We start from the raw sequence: 26,037 nt of genomic DNA, 5'->3' as shown, positions 1-26,037 counted from the left end.
TAAAAATAACAGAAGTAAAAGTGAGAATGACTAAATTGAACTAGTCCTTAATAGCTTTGTCAGAGGCCAGTAAATTCCTCACCAATTACTCTATTGTCTGATGCTTCATTGCTCCTGTTAGCTGGTCTGTTTGAAGTCAATGTTCATTCTATTCTGTAATTTTCCAATTTGTTTTTAAGTCTTTATATCTTCAATTATCTTTCAATAGTCATTTCTTACCTGCCCTTTACTTTTTGTTGAATGACTTCTTAAAAGCAAAATAATAGTGAACTTCATATATCATAATATGCTCTGAGAAATTTACTGAAGAGACAAGAAAAGGCAGTGAAGGCCTGGGGGTGAGGAGTGTGCAGTATAGGAGAGGTAAAAGAGGGAAGATGTTTAATTCATTCAACAAATATTTACTGAGTGCCTGTTCTATGCGGGGCACAGTGTAGAGTCTAGACAATTCAAGGTCAGACAAAAATATGAAATATTCATCAGACAGGTATCAACAGAATTAAGAATTTTTAAAATTTCATCCCCCATCCCAGTCAGTTTATACTCTAGAATGACTTGATATTTTGAGAGTGATGATTTCATGTGTAAATTGTTTGTCTTATCCATTTTGCTCTGTTTTTACAGCAGTTCACCTTTTCTATCTTGACAATGCTGCCAACTTTCCTGAAATCATACAATATTTTATGGGCCAGGACATAAACCACTTAATATGAGTCTGTCACATAAAATTTAAAGTAAATTTAGTTACCTTAAATCAAAGTAGTAACTGTTCAAAAGTCCACTTAAAGGATGGGTTTGACCAATGGTTGGTAAACTATAGCCTGTGGGCCAAATCGGTCCTATTACATATTTTTGTAAGTAAAGTTTTATTGGGACACAGCTACACTCATTCACTTACATTTTGTCTATGATGACTGCTTTCATGCTCCAGCAGCAAAGTTGAGTAGTTGCAACAGGGACTGTGTGGCCTGCAAAGCTGAAAATATTTACTACCTGGCCCTTTATAGAATAGCATAGATAACCCTTGGTAGTCTGAGTAAGAGCAAAATGATGGCTCACTAAAAAAATACATTTAACATCTCCCTTTGAATATAATTTTGTTCCTATATTTGAGTGTGATGAGGATACTATTCTGGAAATTCTTATCCAATAAAAATAATATCCTCCTCATTAAAGATCTAAATCAGTAGCATTTGGAATTCCATTTCACTGCTGTTGTTTTGTTCAGCGTTATGTATAGATGTGAAAAACTGGAATGTCTAAATTTTATGTCTAAGTGTTTCTATTCTATGCTGGGAATATAGGGCTCGTCTCTGGGGGTAGTATACTTTAGTACATTTTTGTAGGCAGGCTCCAAGGTGATCTATTTCCTGATATCCACTTTCCTGTGTAGTCCCATCCTACACAGAATAGGGCTGACTTGTGTAATCAATAGGACATTGTGGAAATTATGGAGTGTGACTTCTGTGTCTAGGTCATAAAAGGCATTGTGATTTCTGTCTTGTTCTGAAAGAACCAGCTATTACGCCTAGAGGACACTCAAGCAGCTCCCTGGAAATGTCCATGTGACAAGGAAGTGAACCACCTGCCAACAGCTGATGGGGAAACTAAGGCACTCCATGAACATCCAGTGAGTGAGCCATCTTAAAAGCATACCTTCAAGTCCGAGTTGAGCCTTTGATGATGGCAGCTTCTGTGGACATCTCCACCACAACCTCCTAAGAGACCTGGAGCTGGAACCATTTAAGTCACTCCTGAATTCCTGACCCCCAGAACTATGAGATAATAAATGTTTACTCTTTTGAAGCCACTAATTTTGGGGTAATTCATTATGCAGCAACAGATGACTAACGTGGTGGGGGTGCCTGGGTGGCTCACTTGGATAAGCGTTCCACTCTTGATTTTGGCTCAGGTCATGATCTCAAGGTCATGATTTCAAGCCCCACTTGGGGCTCTGTACTCAGCAGGGAGTCTGCTTGAGATTCTCTCACTCTTTCCCTCTCCCTTGGCCCCTCACTCTTGCTTGTGCACGTGTGCATATTCAAGTGTGCACTCTCTCCCTCTCTCTAAAATAAATAAATCTTTTTTTTTTTTTTTTAAAGATGACTAACATGGTGTATGCGAATGTGGACTCTGAAATCACACAACTTGTGTTTGAACCCTGGATCTACCACTTGCTAGATGCATGACCTTGGGCAGATTATTAATTCTATTACTTAGCTTTCTCATCTAGAAAAATAGGGGTATAATTACCTCTATGTCATAGAATTGTTGTGAAGAATTCAATGAGGTAATGAGTGAAAAGACTTCCTAGGAGGTAGTAATTGTTGCATAAATGTTAGCAATTATTTGCTTTTAATTAGCATTAGAATGGACTCCAAGTATCCACCTAAGAATTCTTTCAAACTTTTTTTTTTTTTTTGACAGCGAAGTGAATTCATAGTGGAATTTTAGTGGACTTTTATCCTCCATCCTAGAGTTTATACAACTTAGAACACATCAACTAGATATGGGAGGTCAGGAAAGCAAGTATATTAAAAAAAAGACTATTGTCATTATATTGGAAGACAAGATATATATTAATTTTGCATGATATATGTTAGTTTTATATTACGTATAAAAGCAATAGAGGATGAAGAACAGTTTGGTACCTGAGAAAACAGGTAAAATTATAGAGCCTGACCCCAGCCACAAATTTTAAAAAACACAACGACAAATGTAATTTTTGGTCTAATTTGCTAAAGCCTAAACCACACATCGTGTTTTTTTTGGTGAAAATAAAAGATAAATAGCAAAATAATACGGTGCTTTGCAGGTTGTTTGAGTTATCTAACCCCTCTTTAATCCAAGGGATTATTGAACAAAACCGATGTTCATTCAAAAACACTTATGAAATCTGTTGTGGATTACCAATATCATCAGTTAAACCTGTTTCAAATTTATTGCTTTCATTCAGGTTAAATAATAAAAGGGTCCATTTGTCCCACCACATGTATATACACGAATTTAGCTTTCATCATTCCCTACAAGTTTAATCCAGTGATTTATGTTTTTTAACGCATATTCAAGGAATCTGTTGAAGAAACTCATCCAGACAGACAGAAGAGCTAGGTGGGATTAATAGGGTGTATTCAGGATTTAAAGCTGGTTGATTCAGTTCAGAGTAAGTTAAAAAGAGAAAAAGAATAGAACACTGTAACCCTCCTTGAGGTTCTAATCATCTTAATGACTTTAGTAAAAAAGAACAGGCTAAGGTCAAGAAAGTTCAGAGACAATGAACCCTGTTTCTAGAAATACATTACACGAAGAAAAGCCATTGCTTCAGCTGTTCTTTTTTTAGCAGTGAAAAACACCGCTATAGTTTTCTTAGATAAAATTTGCCTTCTATTTAAGTCATCATACTAATGGTTAAATTTGAGGTTTCAGAATTCTTGATTTTCTTTGTGAAACCATTATATTTCACTTAACACCACAATCAGCAGTGAAGACTAGGGAAAAATTGGGCACACTAACTTTTTATTTATTTCTTTATGTTTTATAGCAAGGCAATGTATTACTTTGAGATCCTCAGATAGCAACTGCTCAGATACAAAAAAAAAATATTCTGACTTATCCTATTATTGATGACTTTGAACATTTAGAAACATTCAGTTTAAGGCCTACAAGAACAAAATATTGGAATATGAGGAGGAAAAATCCACCCCCCCCCCCCACCTCCAGTAGAGTAAAGCCCATTCCACTCTCTCGGGCATTTTGTTTCAGTGACATTCTAATCTTTATACACATTAAGAACTTTCTTTGGTAATATTGTTTCATTAGTGTAAAATGCATTTTAACAAATATGCTCTTTCCCATTAACTGCTTTCCAAACACAGAGGACAAATGGAGACTTTGTAAGCATATTTTAATGCTTCATTGAACCCGATATGTATTTCCAAGTCTCATTTTGTTATAACTTTCATAGTTTAATGGAACACCTTGGGCCATGAAGTATTTTGTGTTCATTAACTTTTAAAAAGGGAGAGATATGCTATCTAATTATCAGCATTTGGGCCAGAATATCAAGTGCACTTCATATTTTTCTGATTCTACCCATGATATAGACCATACCTAGGGACATGGCAAATGAGAAGTAGAATTCAGGGCTGTCCAACTGAACTTGGTGCAATGGTGGAGATGTGCTATACCTGTGCTGTCCCAAACTGCAGCTACTACGTGTGGCTATTGCATACTTTAAGTGTGGTTGGTACAAGGGAGGTACTAGATTTTTAATTTTACTTATACTAATTTGTTTACATTTAAATAACCACACGTTGCTAGTGGCTACCACGTGGAACAGTACAGGGCTAGATCATTTATGACCAGCTTTTCAAAAAGAACAGCCATTTCCACAACAATTGTTTATCCTAATTCATAGCTCTGGCCACTCTTATTCCTACATAAATAATGTCTAAAAGGATCAACCTTTGTGTTATTTTTATTATTTTCTATTTTAACTTTTGGGGGGTTGTTTCTAAATACTATAGATTTAAATTTGCTAGAGAATATCTGTTCTTCGCAGTATTTTGCATCTACAGATTTATTTAACTGCTTTCTACAAAAAGTTGAGCTGTTCAGATAAAATAAATTTGTTTCAAATTTATCATTTATTAATATAACTGTATTTCTGTCTTGTTCAATACCATGATTAGTTTAAAATTTCTTCAAACAAGTCACAAGAATTATCTTCAGAATAAATAAAATGCTATTAGATATGAAAAAGTAAAATATTTATTTCAGCTTTGTCTCAGGCAAAATATGCCTGGAAATACCTAATATCATATGATTTAAATATGCTTACATGATGACTTGAGTTCAAGTAAATTTGTGGAATGAAAGAAAAGAACAAATACAAAATTTGCAACAGACTCCTGCATTTTTATAATTGGCTGGCGTTTGACTCCTTATGTTAATATACATTTTATCCTTTTACTCTAGTTGTGAAATTCTTAAATCATCGTTTTATCTTTTGTTTTTGGTTTCTGCAATGTCTTTACAAGATATGTAATAATCTTTACAAGATTGTGAGCAAGTCACTTAATTTAAGGTCTTTTGTTTGATTCCAGTTAAATGGGTAATGCCACTATTATCTGCTGGGAAGTTATTTTAAAACTATGTGATTGACCAAAGCCAGTTAGGAATAACATGTTTGTGGGAATAGGAATACTTTTTAAGTTTGTTGAAATACCCTGAAATTTCCTTCCTCTCTATATGCAAAATCTTTTTTTGTTTGTTTGTTTGTTTGAATTCTTATATGCAACCAAATCCACAGAGTATGCAGTATTTCGGTACTCTAAATTCCTTATTTTTCTTTCTCAATTTTTGTTCTCTGCAGATAAGCCCTGTCCATGTACCCCATAAAGAGCTGCGGTATCTTGACTATTCCAGCCCCAAATCTATTCTACACTGTCAATCACATCACCTCCCAAGGTACTTCACTGCACACAAATCAAGTTTGAGTCAAGTCTACTTCTAATCAATAGATCCTTATAGATTGTTTTAGTATACCTAAATCACTTCCCAGAAAATATCTCGCCATCTCATTTCTAATGGGAAAACATTAGATGAGATTTCAATCTGGGCCACTATAGAAGAAAGGCTAATGTACTCTTCTGGTCCATCAGGGGCCTAAGCTCCATGTAGTTCTTACATGAAATGGGAAAATGTTTTCTCTCAAGTCAAAGACACACACACAATGGGAACATTTTAACGGGGACCAGTGTAGAACTAAAGAAAATGGCTGAAGGAAGTGCACGCTGCCAGATTGTTTCGACACTGTAGAAAGTTTATACGTTGCCTTGAAATCTCTGCAGTGTGGTCCGGCAAGCAAGTTTTAAAAACACAAGTAGGGGATCCCTGGGTGGCTCAGAGTTAAGCGCCTGCCTTTGGCCCAGGGCGTGATCCTGGAGACCCCGGATCAAGTCCCACATCAGGCTCCCTGCATGGGGCCTGCTTCTCCCTCTGCCTGTGTCTCTGCCTCTCTCTCTCTCTGTCTCTCATTAATAAATAAATTTTAAAAAATCTTTAAAAAATAAAAAAAATCAAAAAATCAAAATCAAAATCAAAACACAAGTGCCTCTGAAGCAAAAAATGCCTGGAAATCATTTTTTTTTTCTCTTTACTGTATCAACAGCAAATGTGGCTACTAATGGTACTTTGAATACAGTAAAAACACAGTCCATTTATTATCCATATTCCAAAGATATTTATTGCTCTAATAAGACAGTTAAATAGTATGCTAAGCAGCTGTTCTTAACAATCTGTCCTGTTCTGTAGCCAAGGGGAGTACCGACAAAATTTGTATTTATATGTTGTACTTTCCAGTTAAGAAAATCATCTCATATAGATCATCTTACTTAATCTTCGTAGGAGCACTGTGGGAGTTAGTATGTCCTTGACCACAGTCTGGAAACTGAGGCTCTGATAGGTAAATGAGTTGCCTGTGGCATATTACATACAGCTGGCATATTAGAGATGTATCTTTAAACACGGACAGAAGGTTCCAGAAGCTGCCCTCTTCTCATTGTAATATATGAAGAAATGGTGACTTATATTTACCATTTTATTTTTCTGATATTTTAAATGAATATTTAGTTCTGGGGGGAATAAAAGAATTTTGGTCTATGTGACTCCTAGGCAGCCAGCCCTACACTGTTTCTCAGACTATGCTGGAGGCTGGTATGCTGCAATCGGCATAATGTTAAACTCTGTGTGATTTAGGATGGAAGCTACTGAAGGACATTCACTTCAGGAGTTTTGCTACAGTTAGATGTAGACCAGAGTCAACTGAGACTTTAGTCTTCCGTATCCTCCGAGAACACTTTCTTGACTATGATTGGCCACTTCTAAGATGGCCCCAAGTGATGCCCTCCTCCTAGTGTTTATGCAAAATCCCTTCCCCTGGAGTATGAGGGGGGACTTAGTGACTTGCTTCTTATGAATAAAATATGGGAAATGGGATGGTGTATCACTTCTGGGGTGAGTTTACAAAAAGACTGACTTCTGTTTTACTGGCCCTCTGTTGCTTTTCTGCTTGCTCATCCTGATGGAAGCCAGCTGCCATTCTCCAGGTTGCCCTATGGGAGGCTTATGTGGAGAGGAACTGGAGGAAGCTCCAGTCAATGGCTGCTGAGACACTGAGGCCACTAGTTCAACAACACATGAGGAACTGAATCTTGTCACCAACCATCTGAGTGAGCCTCTAATCTATCCTTGAGGTGACTGCAGCCCTGGTGATCACTCTGATTGTTGTCTTGTTGAGGATCTGATCCAGAGGATCCAGGTAAGCTGTGCCCCAATTTCTGACCCACAGAGACTATGAGATAAGGTATTTGTTGCCTCAAACTTCTAGGTTTTGGAAGTAATTGGTTGGTTACATAGAAATATGTAACAGATATATTGACTAAGAGAATTCGTTTCCCACTGTGGACACGATGCCCATTCCACTGTCCAGAATTAATTTTGGAAACGGATTTGATGTCAGTAACTGTGAAAACCACACAGTGGATAAAATCATTGCTTTGGGATTAGAAACATCTGGGCTGTGTCTGGATTTGCCATTTACTACCCTAAGACACCGGAGAAGTTGTGTAATATCTCTGATCCTCCCTCTCCTCATTTGTAAACCTGTCTATACTATCTACTTCATAGGTACTTTTTAAAGCAAGATCATGAAAACAAAACAAAAATGTTTAGCATCTAGTAGGAACCCAGAAAGTATTAGCTATTTGATAATAATTATTCCTTAATTTGAATTTAAATATATTAGCTACATCTACCCATTTGGTTTTACATTCTTAGCATTCTTATTCCTGTTGCAAGGATCAATCAATAGCATTTTGTAAATACCAATGAACAAACTATAAGCCATTCCTTTGGATAGGAGGAACCTATGTAATCAAAAAACTCCCACTAAAAATGTAAATAATAGTGTACTAAACACCAGGAGGATGCCAAGGAAGTACAATAAAAACATTCTAAGATATTTTGCAAGGCCCAAAATAATGTAAGTGCATGATAATAACTGGCATGTAATGTCTTAAAATAGAAGCCAAGCTACAATGATTTTCATTAGATGCTTCTCAAATCCTATGGGTGACATGAACCCATTTCCTCTGTCACATTTCTGAAGAGATAATTGCAGGAAATACTGTAAACAGCTTAACATTCACAGGTCATATTGAGAAATGTTTATAGATATTGACAGCTAAATACAACATATCACAGCATCCTGCACAATGTGGCATTTACCTAACAATGAACTTCCACAAATCAAAGTCAAAAAGTCAAGCTTTGCTTTGGTAAAAAGAGATATAGAAATATTTGTTGAATGGATGAATGAATGAATGAATGAATAATGAATGAAATGCTTCCTAGAATTATAGGTTTGTTTGAAATATTATAGAAATGATAGAAATAATATTAATGAAAAATTTTATTTTTCTTTCATAATATTAAATTTTAAGGCATTAACCACTTGGATTTAGAAATTAAACAAAAATTAACTCAGGACAAGAAAAATAATTCTTTCAACAATCTACTAGACAGACAGTAAATATAAAAAAAAAATCTCCTAAGATTCACAGAATTATTGTATCAAATATTTTTTAAAAACTGCAAAACTTGGGACACCCTGCTAGTTCCATGGATGCAATGTGCAGCTCTCGATTTTGGGATTGTGAGTTTGAGCCCCACATTGGGTGTAGATATTAAAAGTAAAATCAAGTCCGCCCCGGTGGCTCAGTGGTTTAGTGCTGCCTTCAGCCCCGGGGTGTGATCCTGGAGACTCAGGGTCGAGTCCCACGTCAGGCTCCCTGCATGGAGCCTGCTTCTCCCTCTGCCTGTGTCTCTGCTTCTCTCTCTCTTTCTCTCTGTGTCTCTCATGAATAAATAAAATCTTAAAAAAATAATAAAAAAATAAAAATAAAAAAATAAAAATAAAATCAAACAAACAAAAAAAGGGGGCACCTGGGTGGCACAGTCAGTTAAGCATCTGGCTCTTGGTTTTGGCTCAGGTTGTGATCTCAGGGCTGTGAGATCGAGCTCCAACTTGAGTTCTGTACTTAGAAGTCTGATTAGGATTCTCTTTCCCTCTACCCTCTGCCCCTCCTGCTCATGCTCTCTCTCTCTAAAATAGATAAATAAATCTTTAAAAAACAAACAAAAACTGAACAACTCATATAGTTCACAAAAAATTAAAAACGAAATTTGCTAAACTCTTAGATAGAAATGTCTACTAGGAAATAGAGCAAATTAACAAAGTCTCTATATAAATTATATTTCCTACCTGACAGTGTGTAATTTAATATTTGGGGTTAAGTGGAAGCAAATAAAATGTACTTACATTTATTGAGCATGAGAAAAAATTAAGTGTAGATATAGAGAAATGTTTGCTTTAGGAAAAAAGAATTAACTTCTCAATCTTCGTTTGTTAGTTATTTAGTGCACTAAACATACAAAGTCTGGGTGTAATTGTTACCTAGTCTTTTAATGAAAATATGTGTGAGTGGAGTGGATATATATATACATACTTGAGAATATATATGCAGAACAAAGTTATTGGTATTTCTAATTGAATTACTTTTCTTACCTCCCTAAGCGCCTCATGAATTTTAAATTACTGTATATTTTATCTAAATACCCCCTCCGAAAGGTTCCCCAATCTCCTCACATTTGTCCTATGTATTCATTATTTATTAAATTGTACCTTTTTTCACAACCAGAATTACATATTGATAATTGTGAATGTTGATTACTTTCCTTGGAAAGCCATTTATGTACTTATTCTTGTACCTGGTAAACAACAAATATATATATATATATTAATATTTTATTTTTATTTATTCATGAGAGACACAGAATGAGAGAAGCAGAGATATAGGCAGAGGGAGAAGCAGGTTCCCCGCAGAGAGCCCGTTGTGGGACTCAATCCCAGGACCCCAGGATCACGACCTGAGCTGAAGGCAGACGCTCAACCTCTGAGCCACCCAGGCGTCCCAAAGACTATATATTTTTAAAGCTATTTTAGCTTCTCCAAGAAAGATTTGAATCAGGAGTGTTTTTATATGAGTGATGCAAACTTTTGTATTTTGTGATTTTCCCAGAAAAGCATGAAGTTTGGCTGAACATAACAAAACAAAGCAAAATCTTGCTTTTCTAAGCTCTGTATGGTCTTTGACCATATTAAAACTAGGCCAGGATACAGAATGTTAACTGTTTCGTGGGAATCCTCAGACCAAAGTAACATTGGTGCAAAGTGAAAATTCTTACTGGATTTAAACAGAAAGAAAAAATGGCAAGAAGGGAAAGGATTTTTTTAAAAAATGAGAAATTTTGCAATTCATGTTTGTTTAGCACTTCTTATGGGTCAGGTACTGTGCCAGTTCCCTGGATTATATCAGTGAATAAAATCAGCAAAAATCTCCACCCTCCTTGGGCTTACATTCTCATGGGGGGAGGGGCACTTGGGTGAAGGGAGAGAGACAGTAAATAACAAACATAACAAATAAGCTATATAATATGTTAAAAAGTGATATGTGCTAAAGATAAAAGAAAAGTAGAGCCAGGGAATGGAAAATGTGTATGGAGGCAGGGTGAGGGTAGGGTTATCTAGGAAGCTGAAAAAGTGACATTTGAGCAAAGACTTGAAGGAAGAAGGAAATGATCCCAACAAATCTTTGAAGAAAATGCATCTAAAGCAGAGAGAATCACTTCAGTGAAAGCCCTAAGGCAAGATTGTGTGTGATACACTCAAGGGACAGCAAGAAGATGAATGTGGCTGGAACAGAGGCAGGAAAGATGGGGAGAAGGGAAATGGGTTGGTGGGTAATGTGTCTAGGGGACGGGGTGGTGGTACAGCGCATCAAGAGACCTGTGGGCCATTGTGAAGACTGACTGACTCCTGATTGATCAAATTTCTTGTGCTTGCCTCTTTTTCCTCTGCCTTTTCCTCCTTCACCAAGGTCAACTTTGGTGCCTGGCATTTTTTCTTTTTTAAGATTTTATTTATTTATTCATGAGAGACACACAGAGAAAGGCAGAGACATAGGCAGAGGGAGAAGCAGCCTCCCCACAGGGTCCCTGAAGGGAACCCGATGCGGGACTCGATCCCAGGACCCTGGGATCACGACCCGAGCCAAAGGCAGAAGCTTAACCACTGAGCCACCCAGGCATCCCCTGCCCAGCATTTATTTACCGAATGCTTGTCTTGATTTGAACAATAATAGGATTCTAAAGTTTCAGGAGTGTGTTTCCACAATTTTCTTCTTCTCATCATTTCTATTCAATCCAAAAATATGTATTGGGTTCCTAATGTGTGCAAAAGTATGTGTCAGGCACATTTACAAAATAGAAGCTGTCGTCTACAGCCTCTTGACAGAATCTGGTCCTGCAGACCACTATCAAGCACGACACAATACTCAGCGTTTTATTTATTAATTTTTTAAAGATTATTTATTTATTTATTCATGAGAGATAGAGAGAGAGAGAGAGAGAGGCACAGAGGGAGAAGCAGGCTCCATGCAGGGAGCCCGACGTGGGACTCGATCCCAGGACTCCAGGATCATGCCCTGGGCTGAAGGCGGGCACTAAATCGCCGAGCCACCCGGGAATGCCTACTCAGCGTTTTAGATGTGTTAACTCACTCAGGCCTCCCAGCAACCTATAAAACGGATGCTGTTATTTTTTCCCTTTTAAAGGTGAGAAAAACGAAGCATGGGACGATTAAATAACTTATCCAAGATATGTAGACAGCGAGCTACAGAACTAAAACTTGAACTCGGGTGTTTTTTGACTCCACAGTTTGGGTTCTTGACTGTTCACAATGCAGCCTTCTATTGCATGATCCTTCACAATACTCAGACTCTTTGAGATGTTTTCTTTATCCACTTGTTCATTCACCAAGTATTTATGACCATTCTCCTGTCTTCTCAGTGCTGTGCGGCACCGTGGAGACAGGGCCGCCGCAGGCCTCTATGGTATCTTCGTGTGAATTAGAAAAATGTGTCTGTTTCTGAAGGCAGGAATAGACTTTACTTTCTTCTGGTGGAAAGTTCCTGTAATATTCTGATCTTTGAAGAGCAAGACATCTGACTGCCATTGTTGGAAAATGGTCATAATAAATGCACAGATTTGTTGGCAGGTGCAAACGTAGAATATATATGAAAGTCAAAATAGTAAAGGTATTTATGATGTAAATAGCATCCCTTAGATGTGATGCCCTTGTGAAGTGCACAACATGAAGTGCTGTACATGACTCCGCGATACGAGCCACATAAAAGAAAACATTGCTCCCCAGACATGAAAAATACAACACTCATAGTAGGTCAGAAAACTCATTTATTTTCTGTGAGACCTTTTGGGGCTTTCTTGATAGACTCTTTCAAAAACTTCCAAATGAACGTAAATAACTCAGCAATGTTGAAAATTAATATTTGAATGGTAATAAGACACCAAGGTTTTAGGGAGCATATTCTTGCCATTCTTTTAGGATCATCTCTTATTTTTATCGATTCTATTCAGTTAACAAAAACAAAAACAAAACAAACATGTGTTGAATTCTGACCAAATATAAAATTGCACGGTAGGCATATTTCTAAAAATATGGACCGTAGCCTGTTGGGCATAGACCATGTACTGTGAGGCGCTAGAGCGCTATTGAACTATACAAGATGCCAACTTTTTATAGTATTTATATCCATCACAACTGACATTAGTCAGTTACCTACTTAGAAGAGGATTTTCTCTCATCAAGATCAGAGCATGCCTGTGCCATTACTTTTATATTAATTAGCACTTATCCTCAAAAGATTTTAAGGTATGACTGGTTATTAATTGCATCTTCACAAATAATAAAAAAGGAGGTTTGGGGAGGCTAATAGTAGGGCTGGGTTCAGTCAGGAGTTTCTGACTCCAAAGCCCACCATGCCAGGCTGCCTCCCAGCACATGGTGGGAGGATGACCTACTCCCGAGCCCCTTGAAGGTTGATAGAAAAATCAGAGACGATGGTTACGGAAGAGAGCACGCAGCCAGAAAGATGGACTCGTGACCCTACCTGTGCCAGATTCCAGCCTGCTTACGTCTACCCAGACCAGGCACAGCTCCCATTGTCTAGCAGCCAATTCGAATGACTAAACTCTGAACTATAATTTCAGATATACGCAAAATGGTTCCAGAATTTGCTTCAGGGGTCATTAGATCCCCTTCCTTCTCCATGTATACTGCTTCTAAGCTTAGACACTGCGCTTCTGAAAGGGTAATTTGAAGATATCAGGGGGTATGAAATAAGAACAACAAACACATATTGAAAGTTAACCGGGTGCCAGATACTACCGTGAGCGCTTTGTTCTAGTCTCATTTAAGAAGTGAGAATCAGGATTTTGGTTTTTTGGTTTTTTGGTTTTTTTCCTGAGAACAAATATTAAGAGCTTAGACTCAACTTGGAAATATATCTGGGGCTGAAAGTTTAGGTAAAGGAATGAGTATAAATGAATTTTTGTACCTCAAAGCCTCCCATGTAGCAACGTGGCCCTGACGGCATTGTCAACAACCCAGCGGATGAGACATTTCAGCCACTTAGGAAAGTTGTTATAGCTTCATATAATTCCTTCATTCAAATGGCCATTTATTTATTTATTATTTTTACTTATTCCTGTAGTCTCTAAATGACTAGTTTGAGAAAGAAACTCTTGGGGATATCATCACAAAGAAAGTAAGACTTTCTCGAAGCTGATAAAAATCATTTTTACAATTTTTTTTATTAGTATCTTTTCTTCTTAAAAAACAAAATCTGTGTCTACGCTCTGTTTCCCCTACCCTATCGTAAGCCCCTCAAGAACGGGAGCTAGGTTTTTCTACCTCTTTGAGATTTTTAGTGTTTACCCTTCCACTTGGCTCACGGAAGAGACTTCATTCATTTACTAACTGATGATTTTTCGAGCACCTACTGTACGTCAGGCAGTGGACTTGGGTGAGGGAGTACGATGGCAAACTGGGTGTAGTTCTTACAAAATTGTCACTGTTGGAGAGAAGCCAGATAATAAATAGGCAATTTCATGAGGTACAAATACAGTTTAGGGCGATACAGGGGTACTCACCGGAATAGGGGGATACTGAACTCAATCTAAGCTGGCCAGGAAGAACTTTCCAGAGAAGGTGACAAATATTCTGAGGTCATAAAGAGAGTGGTAGTTAAGAGGGGAAGGGGCAGGACAGGTGACGTTTACCACAGGAGCCAAGGCCTTGAACCCACCAGCAAGGGTTCTTGCTGGAACTCGCAGTATCTCATCATGGTCAGATGGTGAGATCTCGCCTGAGGAGAGTGGGGTGGCAAGCAGGAGACAGCTCACAAAAGGAACTCCACCAATGTTTGTTTCTGATGCTCCTGGGGCTGTTGGTAGGTGACATGATTACAGCTGGAATCCCTATAGGTGTGCCTAAAAAGCAGGTGTCTACACAGGCCAGTCATCATGACAAACACCAAGTGCCTCTCACCGAGGACAAAACAAAAGGCGTTCTCATTACCAGCTGAGTCAGAGCGCGGGGCAAAACGGGTCAAGAACCCAGGTGTTCTCTTTCCTAACCGGATGCTATCATTGTTGGCGTATTAGGAGAAAGGTGGAATCTGCTCAGGTGGATGAATAGTTTCAGATTCTCCAGCCTTGTTTGGCTACATCATCTCTGTGACCTTTAGAGAAACCGGATCCTGAATCTCAGAAACTACCCATCCATACATGAGCAAAATCGCTTTTGTTCTATTTGCATTTTTGCAAATGAAGCACCATCCGAGGGTATCTATCCCATCGCGGGGAGCTTTTGCTTCTCTCAACCTTTCCTGGCTCCGAAAGCGTTTCTCCCATCTGAGCTAGGTACTGAACTTTGAAGAAGAGTCCACTGTAATAACAGTAAAGTTTAATGATGCATAACTTTGAGAGACTGACAAATTTCCAGCCAAAGTATTGATTCTTACAGAATTTATGAAGCACATGCTGTATTCTGTGTCATTATGGTCCATTTTTGGCTGAAAGAATCATGTAAAATAGATTTTTAAATGAGTGGTAATAGCCAGACATAAAGAAGGTATTGATGTGTGTCATGAAGGGTGAAATAGCATGCCAGATTAAAGCATATAACAAATCAAAAACAACAGTACCCTCCACTCCTACAAATATAAATTTGCTTTTCCTTTTAATCACCCCTTCTATGTACCACTTTGCACATTTGCAATTTCCTTTCTTACACAACTCTTCCGAAGAGCGTTAAGAATGTGTAGAATTTTTGCATAGTTGCCCACGTTGCTTTGGGGGATACTGAAAGTTCAGAAACATGGTTGCTTAAATTTGGCAAAGTAATTGCTCTTCCATGTAAATACTGCCCTTTGTAAATAATGCTAAAAGCTTATACTCTAATCTTTATTGCTTGCCTATAAATGGAATATTTAGTGGATCAATATTTAGATACCTGTATCAATTCAACGATTTTAAAGTGATACCGGAAGATTCTTATCTGTTTTTCAGAAGCATAAAAGTGGATTTTCCTTTATAACTTCCAGCTAAGCTCTTCCTTGTGCTCGAAAGAGCTCATGGATGACACCCCTACCTCCAACTTGTTTTGAAAAAGTATCAGATTTGTTCCTGTGGTCCTCCGCTGCCTGTTTGTGCCCTGCTCATCTTAACGCCTGTTATGAATTAGTTTCTCAAGAAACAATTGAAATGTAAGTCTTCTGGGATCCCTGGGTGGCGCAGCGGTTTGGCGCCTGCCTTTGGCCCAGGGCGCGATCCTGGAGACCCAGGATCGAATCCCACATCAGGCTCCCGGTGCATGGAGCCTGCTTCTCCCTCTGCCTGTGTCTCTGCCTCTCTCTTTCTCTCTCTGTGACTATCATAAATAAATAAAAATTAAAAAAAAAAATTTGAAATGTAAGTCTTCTTCTCCTCCAGTCTGCATTTTGTTTTGACACACTGGGGGACAAGTGGCTTTCAAAAAGAGTAATTTAAACTTTGATTTTACGCTTCACTTTGGAATACATGTTTATTAAACGCGTATCTCACCGACAGAGTAATCAATACCGATTGTGTAGTACATTAGGAGGAAACCATGTCTGAGATTATTAGAAAAATTAAATGCTTTTAGTTTTGCTTACTTGAGCAATATGGGAAAATTAACAGTTTAAACCCTTTCAGGTATCTTGACCAGACTTAGCCTGAGTCAGAACTCACACTACTGTGGCTGAGCTTTCTGTCTTGTTTTTTTTTTTTTTTCCCTCCCCTCCCCTGCCCTTCTCTCCCCTCCTTTCCCCTGGCCTTCTCTTTTCCTTTCTTTCTCTTAGCAAAGCTGCATTTACCCTATCTAGTTAGCAGTCACCTCGAGAACATCGAATAACTGAAATCCTAATGTTAAAGACTAACATTGATACACAAATATCCGCATTGGGATGGGACCACAGAAAGAAAATTGACAGAGTGGCTCTGGTTTTCTCTGAAAAGGATTTCCATCACATTCCAGAAACCTTGTCAGAGTCAGAAAGAGAGGTCTCGCAGGTCTGACCGTACTGGGGACCAGTGGATCCCAGTCACAGATCTATCTGCCCCCCCACAGCCAGAAGCCCCATGAGAATAAACTAAATCCTTTTTTTGGAAACAGCTGCTTTTCAACAATTCAGGAGTTTATCAGCCTAATAAAAAAGTAACTTGGCAGGAAGAAAAAGGCTGAACGTCTCAATAGGCTCTTCTCGGGCCCTAGTGGAGCCTGAAGAACACTTCAAGGTCTTAGTCAACATGAACAGAGGAGCTGGGATGAGCACCCTCATCCATACGGCAAACAAGCTCCCTAGAGACCCAGAGAGAGGTCAGTCTTTACATAAACATTTTTCCCAGGCCTCAGGCAAGTAAATTCAAATAAAATCAACCAAGTCCCGGATGGAGGGTTAGAACAAAGGCTCAGGGACCAGGAAAGGGAGACCCTCGCCTCAGGACCACATCCCACCAGCAGCGCCCATGTACAAACTGCATTTAACATAAGGTGTTGCAGTTCACGGTGTCTACGTTCATAGCTTTTTCCAGGTGGAATTTTTTTTTTTTTTTTAAGAACAATTTCTAGTTTAGCGGATGGATGCGCTAGAAGAAATAAAATTTTAGAAAGCTATAAATTTTGGAAGCAATTCTTAAAAATGTAGCCGCACTCAAGGACACTTGAAATGCAGAAGTTGTTATTCATCTTTGGATCTTAATTTCCTCTTTTTTTTACCCCCAAATCCCAGTGTTTGTTAGACACTCTAGGCAGACTATAGACATACAATGTGTCCATAAGTGTACATAATTGTAGCATTTGGTTGTGACAAACTAGTTTTACTAAAATGGAAGATTTAATAGATGAAATGAGGAACTATGTCAATGTAATAGCATATTAGATTTTGCAAATGAGCTATTCCTAAGGCAACAAGAATTGCTTTGCTTTTATATTTCCACAATCGTTCGTTCATTTGACAACTAACATTCAGAATCCATCTTTGATCTTGGAGGACTCATACTAATCAAAGTACAATAAATCCTTATACTTAGGAACATAAAATGATACCATCAGAGTCCTTGGCCTGTAGGATACGCAGACCCACCCAAGCAAGACCTGATGTCCCGGCTAGCTTTATAGAGGCGTGGGAGGCGGTCAAACTTGTCTCCAGGCCTTTCAGCGTTGCTCTCTGCCACATTTCCCAGCCAGGGTCAGGGATCCCAAGATTCTAATGACCAATCATGGAGGATTTGTTATGTGCCATACATTTACACTGGTTGTTACTGGGCCTTACATCAGCTTGCAGGATCAGTATTTTATTTCCATTTCACAGATACGAAAATGAGGCCCATTAAGTCCAACTATTTCCAAGGGGCAGAGCTGGATTTCAACCCCACGTCTGACTTCAAAGCCCCTCCTTAAGCTCATGACATCATTATGTCTCATCCTGAGACCTGAGACTTCCAGGCGGGGTTCACGCCCAAACTTGTTCTTCTTGTTTTGGCTCCTGATTCTCTTTGGCTTTGGGACTTTGGGGCTTTGGAATATAGACAGTTTTTTTTTTTTTTTTTTTTTGGTGGGGGAGTGGGAACCAGAAGGGGGGAGGGGATGGGAAGTGGGAGAAGGGAGATTGAGAAATGGAAGGCATACATGGTTCTACTTCTATCAACTTATTACTAGAATTCTATTTAGTTTCTGACGGGGACCTTTGGAAATGATACCTTTACCCAGAGGACTTGTTACAGGATAAATTTAAAGCAGCATAGCATATTGTTGATCACGCAGACAACATGACTGCCAATTCAGCGTACTGTTAAGATTAGCCATTTGTGTTGGCTCGATGATGTTGTGAAAACTCCTGTTAGCTTCTTGGAACTACAAAACATGTGATGAGAAATCTTCCTTATTTTGCTTTGTGACTATCTGCCATTTGATTTTCACTCTAAAACATAAACTGACATCTCTCGGGTCTGTAACAGAATTCTCCCATTGTGAGTAAGTCCCCCAAAACACACTTGGTTGGCAGAGCAGCCCAATGATCTGTGAAAAATCACCAGGAATCAATATTGCCATTAAAGACTCCTTTGTGAAATTTACTGGGTGACTTTGGGCAAGCCACTTAACCTCCCTACACCTTCAAATATAAAATGGTCATTATGAGGATCAAGCAAGATAATTTCTACATGAAAGGGCTTTACAAATTGTTAAGTATTATACAAACGTTAAGGGCCTTTCTGGGCATCAGTCTTAATCTGATTCATTCCTTCCTGAGAAGCAATCTGGCAATAGAAAGGCCTTGACTTGAGTCTTCCATCTGTGATATCCTTTTGACCCTACTCTTTAAGGGAAGAACCAAGACTCCTAGAATTCTCTCTGTAATTTACCACAGCTCTGCCAATAATCATATGTCATGAGCACTGAACATTTTCTCCTTGGATTTCCTAATCCTGATTAAATGGTAAATCCTGAAGTTATTAGGTAGCAAAGGCTCATTTATCAAATCCTTAGAAAGAAACTTCTCTTCTTGGAATTTTTTTCCATCTCCTCTCACTTAGCAGTTTATCTTTTATAATCACGGATTGCTGTCTAGGCAGTCTACTTGAGATAGGAGGCAGGGAGTAATAGACCCATATGAGGAATGATAAATGAAGATCTCTCTCTGTTCCTTTCTTCTCATTTGCCTCCTTACATTTGGGGTAACAGGTACCTCTCATGCCCATTCATGATTCTTTTTCTAAAAGTACCTTAGTGCCCCCTGCAGGTTATATGAGTTTCTCCTCTCACAATCTTGTTTATACTTCGTTTTTTTTTTTTTTTTTCTTTCTTTCTTTCTTTTTTTTTTCTTTTTTAACCCTCTCCTGAAACAGACTAGTACTAGGTTTTTCTCAATGGTGCTAGAATCCACGAGGATTGTTATTTACAGTATGCTCTCAAGTGCTCAGAAAAATGATTCAGCAGTGGGGTGATTTCGATCTCATGTGCAATTTGAGTGTCATAACGGATCCTACTTGGCCTAAGATGGGTTGCCATGAGACTGTCGACTATGGGCGACATTCACAGGTGGGAATCTGAAGACTAAAAGGCCAACTAACTCTGCAGGGCTTCCAAAACTAGCTTGGCAATGGTTGCAGGGCTAGAACTCAGGTCTTCCAGGGTTTATTCAAGTACGCTTTTCTTTATTGTGTTTTGAATAGTTTCTTTTCCCTGTTTTCAAAAGTATCTGTGTTGTCCTCCAGTTGTATATCTCAAAAACAGAACCCTAAGAGCTATAATGTCATCCATTGGCTTCCGTAGATAACCGATGGATTAGGGCTTTCAGCATGCCGAAAGGATCTGCTTGGTTAATACTAATCCAATTTGTAACCACATCCTGGTGCTATTGCAAATGTCTCGGAGGTCAAAGGTATAATTTAGTGAGAACTAGAAAACTGCAATAAACATGGGGGAAGGCTTATTTCTTGATTTACTTGAAAGTAGCCTAAAGCAAAGTACTCCAGCACACAACCTCGTAATGATCCTTCTGCTGAAAAGCAGAAGTCTATTGACTTTTTTTAGGTTTTATGATCTTGAAAATCTTGAATATTTTCTGAACCTCCTGCTTCCTGAAATATCACTCATTCATCCTCCAATTATTCATTGGCATCCTCAATCCTGTGTGTTTATTTTGCTTATTCTTAGTGCAGAATGGCCATCGATTTGGATTATTTGTCATCTAAGAATACGGAGCTCAGGAAAGCCTTTCTCTTTTGAAACTATTTTGAGATTTTTGAATATAATATCGAAGGAACGAATGCTACATTTTGAGTTTTGATCTAAATCCTTGGAAGAAAAATTAAAATTCTGGGATAGAATAATTAAGTCCTGTGGATCAAAATGAAAATATCTAGATATAAGTTCTGAGGGCCAAATTAAGGAAGACTTTGTGAAACTGGTAAATGTTTAAACCACAAATCTATGTTTGTTCAGCTCCTGGATTTCCTCTTACTAAGTAGTTTTAAAGCTACTTAACGACATTTAATTGACATTTTACTCACTATTTTACTTGTGTTAAGTCTTTCATACTCAAGCTTTCCCAATTACAACATGTACACACAAAAAAAATTACCTTAGCCTGTTTCTAAATGGCTAGCCAGTTTGATGTAATTTCTATTAGAATTCGGTAATATTGATACTGCAGGTGCTGGAGCAGCATTTTTCAACTGTCAATTCTAACTCCTTAGTAGGTTGTAAAATCGATTTAGTTGCTTGTACGCAGCATTAAAAAGAAGAGAAGGAAAGAAAGCGAGAAAGAAAGAAAAAGAGCCAGAGAAATAGAATTGCATGGAATAGAGTATTAAAGTGGAGGTTACATGCTATTATGTGAAATTCTGCTTTGGTTAGGTGCTTGTTTGGACTGTGACATAAACTGTGTTTCTTGAGTCGTAGTCAAACTGAGAAGCAGTATTTCCAGACCTCGCTGGATAAGGGCAAGCGCTCCTTACCAGCTGTGTGTGTCATTCTGTGCCTTGGTTTTCTTCTCTGAAAATACATGTAATAAGACTGACAGATCAGGGTTGTTATAAGAATTAACTAGAAAATAAAATAATGTTGGTGCACAGTATCTGACATAGTGAAAAACAAATATTGTTGCTATTTTAGTAGGGTTTATATTTGAAATCATATTTGAATCATTTGTAATAATAAAGTGCTTAGACTTCTCTCATATCAAGATCCCTTGCAAACTTCTACCTACCAAGCACATAGCCCCAGGAAAGAAGCTGGACTCTCCCGAGTTAGAACAAAGAAGCCATTGATTGGTTTTAGATTTCATAAAATGACTCTTCTGAAACAACAGTCATGAACTTTGGGTTATAAGAAAGAAAAGGATTTTCTAAATTGCTTAGTCTCGTCTTTAACATATTGAGAAGCTGGCCAGACAAACAATAGTAGAGAGTCCTAACCGAGAGGGGGACGGCTAAGTTAGGAAGAAGATGGGGACGTGGCCGGCTTCTCAGGTACCATGGGATTCTAGGTAGAAGGTGGCAGAGAGGTAGGAAAGCATGGCTTGGGCTTCTCTTTTCAAAAATTCTTGGAGGGAGGGTTCAGTGGGAGAGGAGGAGTATAGAGATGTTCTAGAAAGGTTGAGGGGAATGATGAGTTGAAAGTGGCTGCTGTCCTCCAAGAGGCAACTGGAAGCTATTGCCCTACGGGCTTCTGCTTCAACATGAGAGTTATTACATCAAATTAAATTCAGTGGCTTAACATGGTTTTGTACAGAAAGGTCTAAGTTTAAGCCTCTTAGAGTCTCCTTCAGCTCCTGGATGGTGTGAAGCTATCCAGAAGTTCTTGAGCATTCTGTGGAATGAACTAGAAGGATCTGACTGTAAAGCAGTTGAAGGACTTGCCTGGCAACTTTGCCAAAGGAGGTTGCCCAAGGGGAATGAAGCCATCCAGCACACACCAGCGTCCAACTGGGAGTCACAGTTCTGTGTCAGGGATTCATATTGTCAGTGAAAGTGGAGACGGGGCTCAGTCTCCAAGAGAAAATGGTGCCCTAAAGGACTGTCAGAGTTTAAGTGAACAAAATATGACCAATTATTGCAAAGAGCGGTTTTTAGCAGTGGGTGCATCAGAATGTACAGGGTATGGACAAGTCACTCCTGCGGTATTACCAGCTGTGGGAGTAGGCCAAACCAGGAGAACTGAGAGGATACCTCATGCAACTCCCAGACTCCTCCTCCCCTAAGATTACCTGTATGTCAGTCACCTTACAGATATCTAGGTAGAAAGGGCAAAACTCTGACAAGTGTTTCCCTGACTCATCCAAGCAGAAACTGGGTTACGTAAAGAGATGGGTTGAATTACCAAGGAAGACTGAATTGAAAATTTAACTAAAATAACTTTTCTAAACTACCTGGTGGGTGTAGGATTGTGAGGAAAACCCAGTCATTTAGAAAGAAGTAAAGAATCCTGGTTTCTTTGCACATTTGAGCACAATGAAAATACATTTCTGATTTATCATTATTATTGTGTTATATCATTATAGCTATGAGAAATGACTTTTTCTAAGTCTTTATTTGCTCCAGTCTCTGTGTCATGGAGTATTTTGAGTAATAGCTATTTTGCTACAAATTAACGACTGATTTAGATGTCTCTACCCCAAACTGCAAGTATAGAACAAATTCCTAACATATATTAAGTAAGGAAAGAAGAGGGAAGCCAGTCTCTGGGTTTCCATATAAAATGCTACCCAGTCCCAGTGTAATCCACAGTGCTGGACAGGAAACTAATGGGGAAAAAAATTTAAGTTTACAGAGGACTTTTCTGCTTTGATAGTCAATTGAAACTCAGCTATAATTTTTGTGTCTTAACCTTTTGAATTTAGTCTTTTCCCCACAGCTGTAAGGGAAGGATGGTGGTGGAGGTGGAGGGGATATAAATTGTTAAAATGAAACAGGAAGAGACAGTAAAAAGGACCTTCTGTGTTCAGGGCACTGATCTGTCCAGAGTTATTCCTCCTCCCTACAACAGGTAGGATCAATGGCTGTCCAGGAGTGTTGACAAGCAGGGAGAGCAGAGGGATCGCTGACACCCAAGGCCGATAGACCATCATGCAGGTCAGCACCAGGTCAGCATGTGTCCTTGCCTTTCATAATGTAGGAGGCAAGATGATATAGTGGAAAAAAATGGAGGTTATTGATAACGTGCGGGTGGGACCTCTCACTCCCGTTATATAAAAGGGGCTGTAGTGCTTAATATCACCGTCTCCCAGCTGTGTGAACTTAGACAAATTGTGGAACCTTCCTAACTTCAGTCTCCTATAAAATGGGGAAAACAACTGGAGCTTCTCATGAAGCTACTGGAATTTAAAGGTGACAATTCACGTAAAGCATACATCTCACCATCTGGAACTGAGAATGGGTTCATCAGCCAGTGTTACCTGTTTAGCCTTTGGGGCAGCTTTAGGCTTGAACCTACCTGACTACCTACACGAAATTCCATAACATACTTAAGTTTTTTGAACAAAATTCCCCTCATTTGTAAAGTGGGACTAACTCACGTTATATAAGTGTATTTAGAGATGATGATAAGAAATACATGTCAAGCTCATCACTTTTCTCCCTTCTTCCCTTGACCCACATCTTCCAGTCAGCATGGATAAGAAATCCAGAAGACCTCAGAAGAGATGCCAAGGGATGACTTTGAGCTCGTGTCTTTGCTGCGTATCTAGACTCTCTTGGAGAACTAGCAGGTCTGGGATGGGAGTAGGTGGCAGATGTGAAAGTGATGGGAAGAGCATCACAAGAAGGGAAACCAAGAGTTAGTGCAGAATTAGAAATGAGAATCATGCTGACCTCCAGGCCATTTGATACATCACTGTCAGACATATCTTCCTAAAAATTCTGATGTTTCTAAAAATTCTCCAGCTAGTGGCTCTCAATTGCTTCCCACAGAAAGTCTAATTGCTTCAAAGACCATCTAGGCTAAGGTTCCAGCCTCCTCTTCAGGATTATTGCCAGCTGCCCCCCTCCATGTGCCTTTCCTAGTAGGGAAGGAGGGAAGGAAATTAACGAGGAAGTTATTATTGAAATGGAGTTGGAAAGGCTTTGCGATTTGGCAAAAATTAATTTCAGGTAGAGGAAGGGGAGTGATAAAATTAGAGAAAAAAAAGAGTCATGAATGACATTAAGCTGTTTCTTTCTTACCAGGTATTAAATTAACTCTGGCAGGCATGAACTCAGAACAATGCGAATGTCCCTTGATTTATATTTCCTAGATTCTAAGACATAACTGACTGTAACATACATCGTAAATTCTATAACAGGAAAAAAAAAAACATCACTTATACGACACATCTTGATTTTAAAAACATATGAAAATATTCTTTTCTTCCCTCCATTCAACAAATATTTACTGAGAACCTAATATTTGCTAATCCCTATTCTAGTAACTAAAAGTAAAATAAAAGTAAAAATTCCTGTCTAATGGAAGGAGCCAAAAGATAAACATAATACATTACTTACTTAGGCATGATGATAACTATAATAGGTAAAAGGTAAAGCAAGGATAAGAGGAATCAGGATTCCTAAGTGCGTAAGGACGGACGTTGGTATTTTAAATAGATGAGTGAGAATTGGTCCCACAGAGAGGGTAGCATTTCAGCAAATGACTGGAAGGAAGTGAGAGAGTAAACCCAGGGGTCCTCAAGGAGAGACCCTTTTTTTTTTTTTTTTTTTTTTTTTAAGGAGAGACCCTTCTAAGCAGAGAGGATAACCAGCACAAATACATACCATATATGGTAACATATATGTTCCAGGGTTCTATAGTCACATGAATTATGGAAAGATAGTCCTACCTAGTATATCGCCTTTCTTGGAGGTCAAAATAAGCATTAGCACATTATTCAGGCATAGTGAAACAAAATCAAATTTTTTTTTTTAACTTGATTTAACCCACTACATATCTCAAACTTGTTAGGTAACGTAAACGGTTGTGATAGACATTTACCAAGATCTCCAAGGACACCAGTTTTCTGTGACAGAGATGTTGAGTGAGAAAAATAGGATTTCTATAACTGGTATTATTTTCTGAGAAATACCTACGATAACATCCAAATAATCCGTTGATATGAATATCTTTCATATTTCTTTTTGAGCTTTGGAGTATTACCATGTGGTTATTAAGTAGGCATTCAATAGCAATAATGCCGTGATTCCACTTATTGAATTGATAATCAAAATAATAGGGCCACTATATTCTTGGATTTTATACCTCTTCCAGGAGTGGAAATGTTTTACAAGTGTTATTGACCCTACTATTCTGAAAATGTCTTGCAAATTAGGACCTAAATGTTTAAATTATATCCTTGCCCTTGCTCAGGTTTGAAAAGTTGGTTCTAGATGAGAACACCTCCTTATTCACTGCTGAAGCAACACATGCTGGCTGTAACCATGCCTCGCCTAACAGCAAAAGAATGTTCCGAAGCATGCCCGGCTAATTGAAACTACAGGGGGCATTTAAGTAGGCAAAGTGTTATTACTCAGTTTCAAATGTTTCCAGGATATCAGAATTACCATTCCCTACTCCTGCAAAAGGCACTCTGGGAATGGTAATGGTCACAAGCGTGAGACCTCTGGCTTCTTTTTATGTCTCTTATTCCAGTTATTCCTGACAGACTCAGAGGGCCATCCGCAAGAACTAGGATTACCGTGAGGAATGCAAAAGTCTGGTAGTTTCCCAGGCCGTTGGCGTGAGGCTATCATGAGAACTTCTCCAATGTTGGGAAGTTTTGGAAAATCGGCCTCGCAGATCAATTGAAGCAGCAAAGGTGTAGTCCTTTTCCATCTAGGCCCTTTGAGTCTGAGGCAAGTTACACAGCGTATTTCAAGATATTGCTTTGAAAGATGTTCCTCATCTGGCTCACCGACGATTTTAAATGAGATCATTTGCTACATTTGATCCTCTTTGCTTATTTCAATTTAATGAGTTTTTAAAAAAAAATAATTTCTAGAAAG

General features: G+C 38.6%; 1 protein-coding gene and 1 long non-coding RNA gene across 33 annotated transcripts in view; one reads left to right on the top strand and one right to left on the bottom strand.

Moving 5' to 3' along the window:
- ADGRL2 (adhesion G protein-coupled receptor L2) overlaps positions 1 to 26,037 on the bottom strand; it is a 619,232-nt gene that overhangs the window by 384,235 nt on the left and 208,960 nt on the right. The window lies entirely within an intron of this gene.
- LOC144318328 (uncharacterized) overlaps positions 1 to 26,037 on the top strand; it is a 44,204-nt gene that overhangs the window by 14,346 nt on the left and 3,821 nt on the right. For both annotated transcript variants that reach the window (XR_013384179.1, XR_013384180.1), the window contains exons 3-4: positions 5,375 to 5,469; positions 7,092 to 7,321. This is a non-coding gene — a long non-coding RNA (uncharacterized LOC144318328). The remainder of the gene's footprint in view (positions 1 to 5,374; positions 5,470 to 7,091; positions 7,322 to 26,037) is intronic.

Source organism: Canis aureus, chromosome 8 (genome assembly GCF_053574225.1).
Source record: "Canis aureus isolate CA01 chromosome 8, VMU_Caureus_v.1.0, whole genome shotgun sequence".
Lineage (NCBI taxonomy): Eukaryota > Metazoa > Chordata > Mammalia > Carnivora > Canidae > Canis > Canis aureus.
This window is presented reverse-complemented; position numbering and strand designations above follow the sequence as displayed.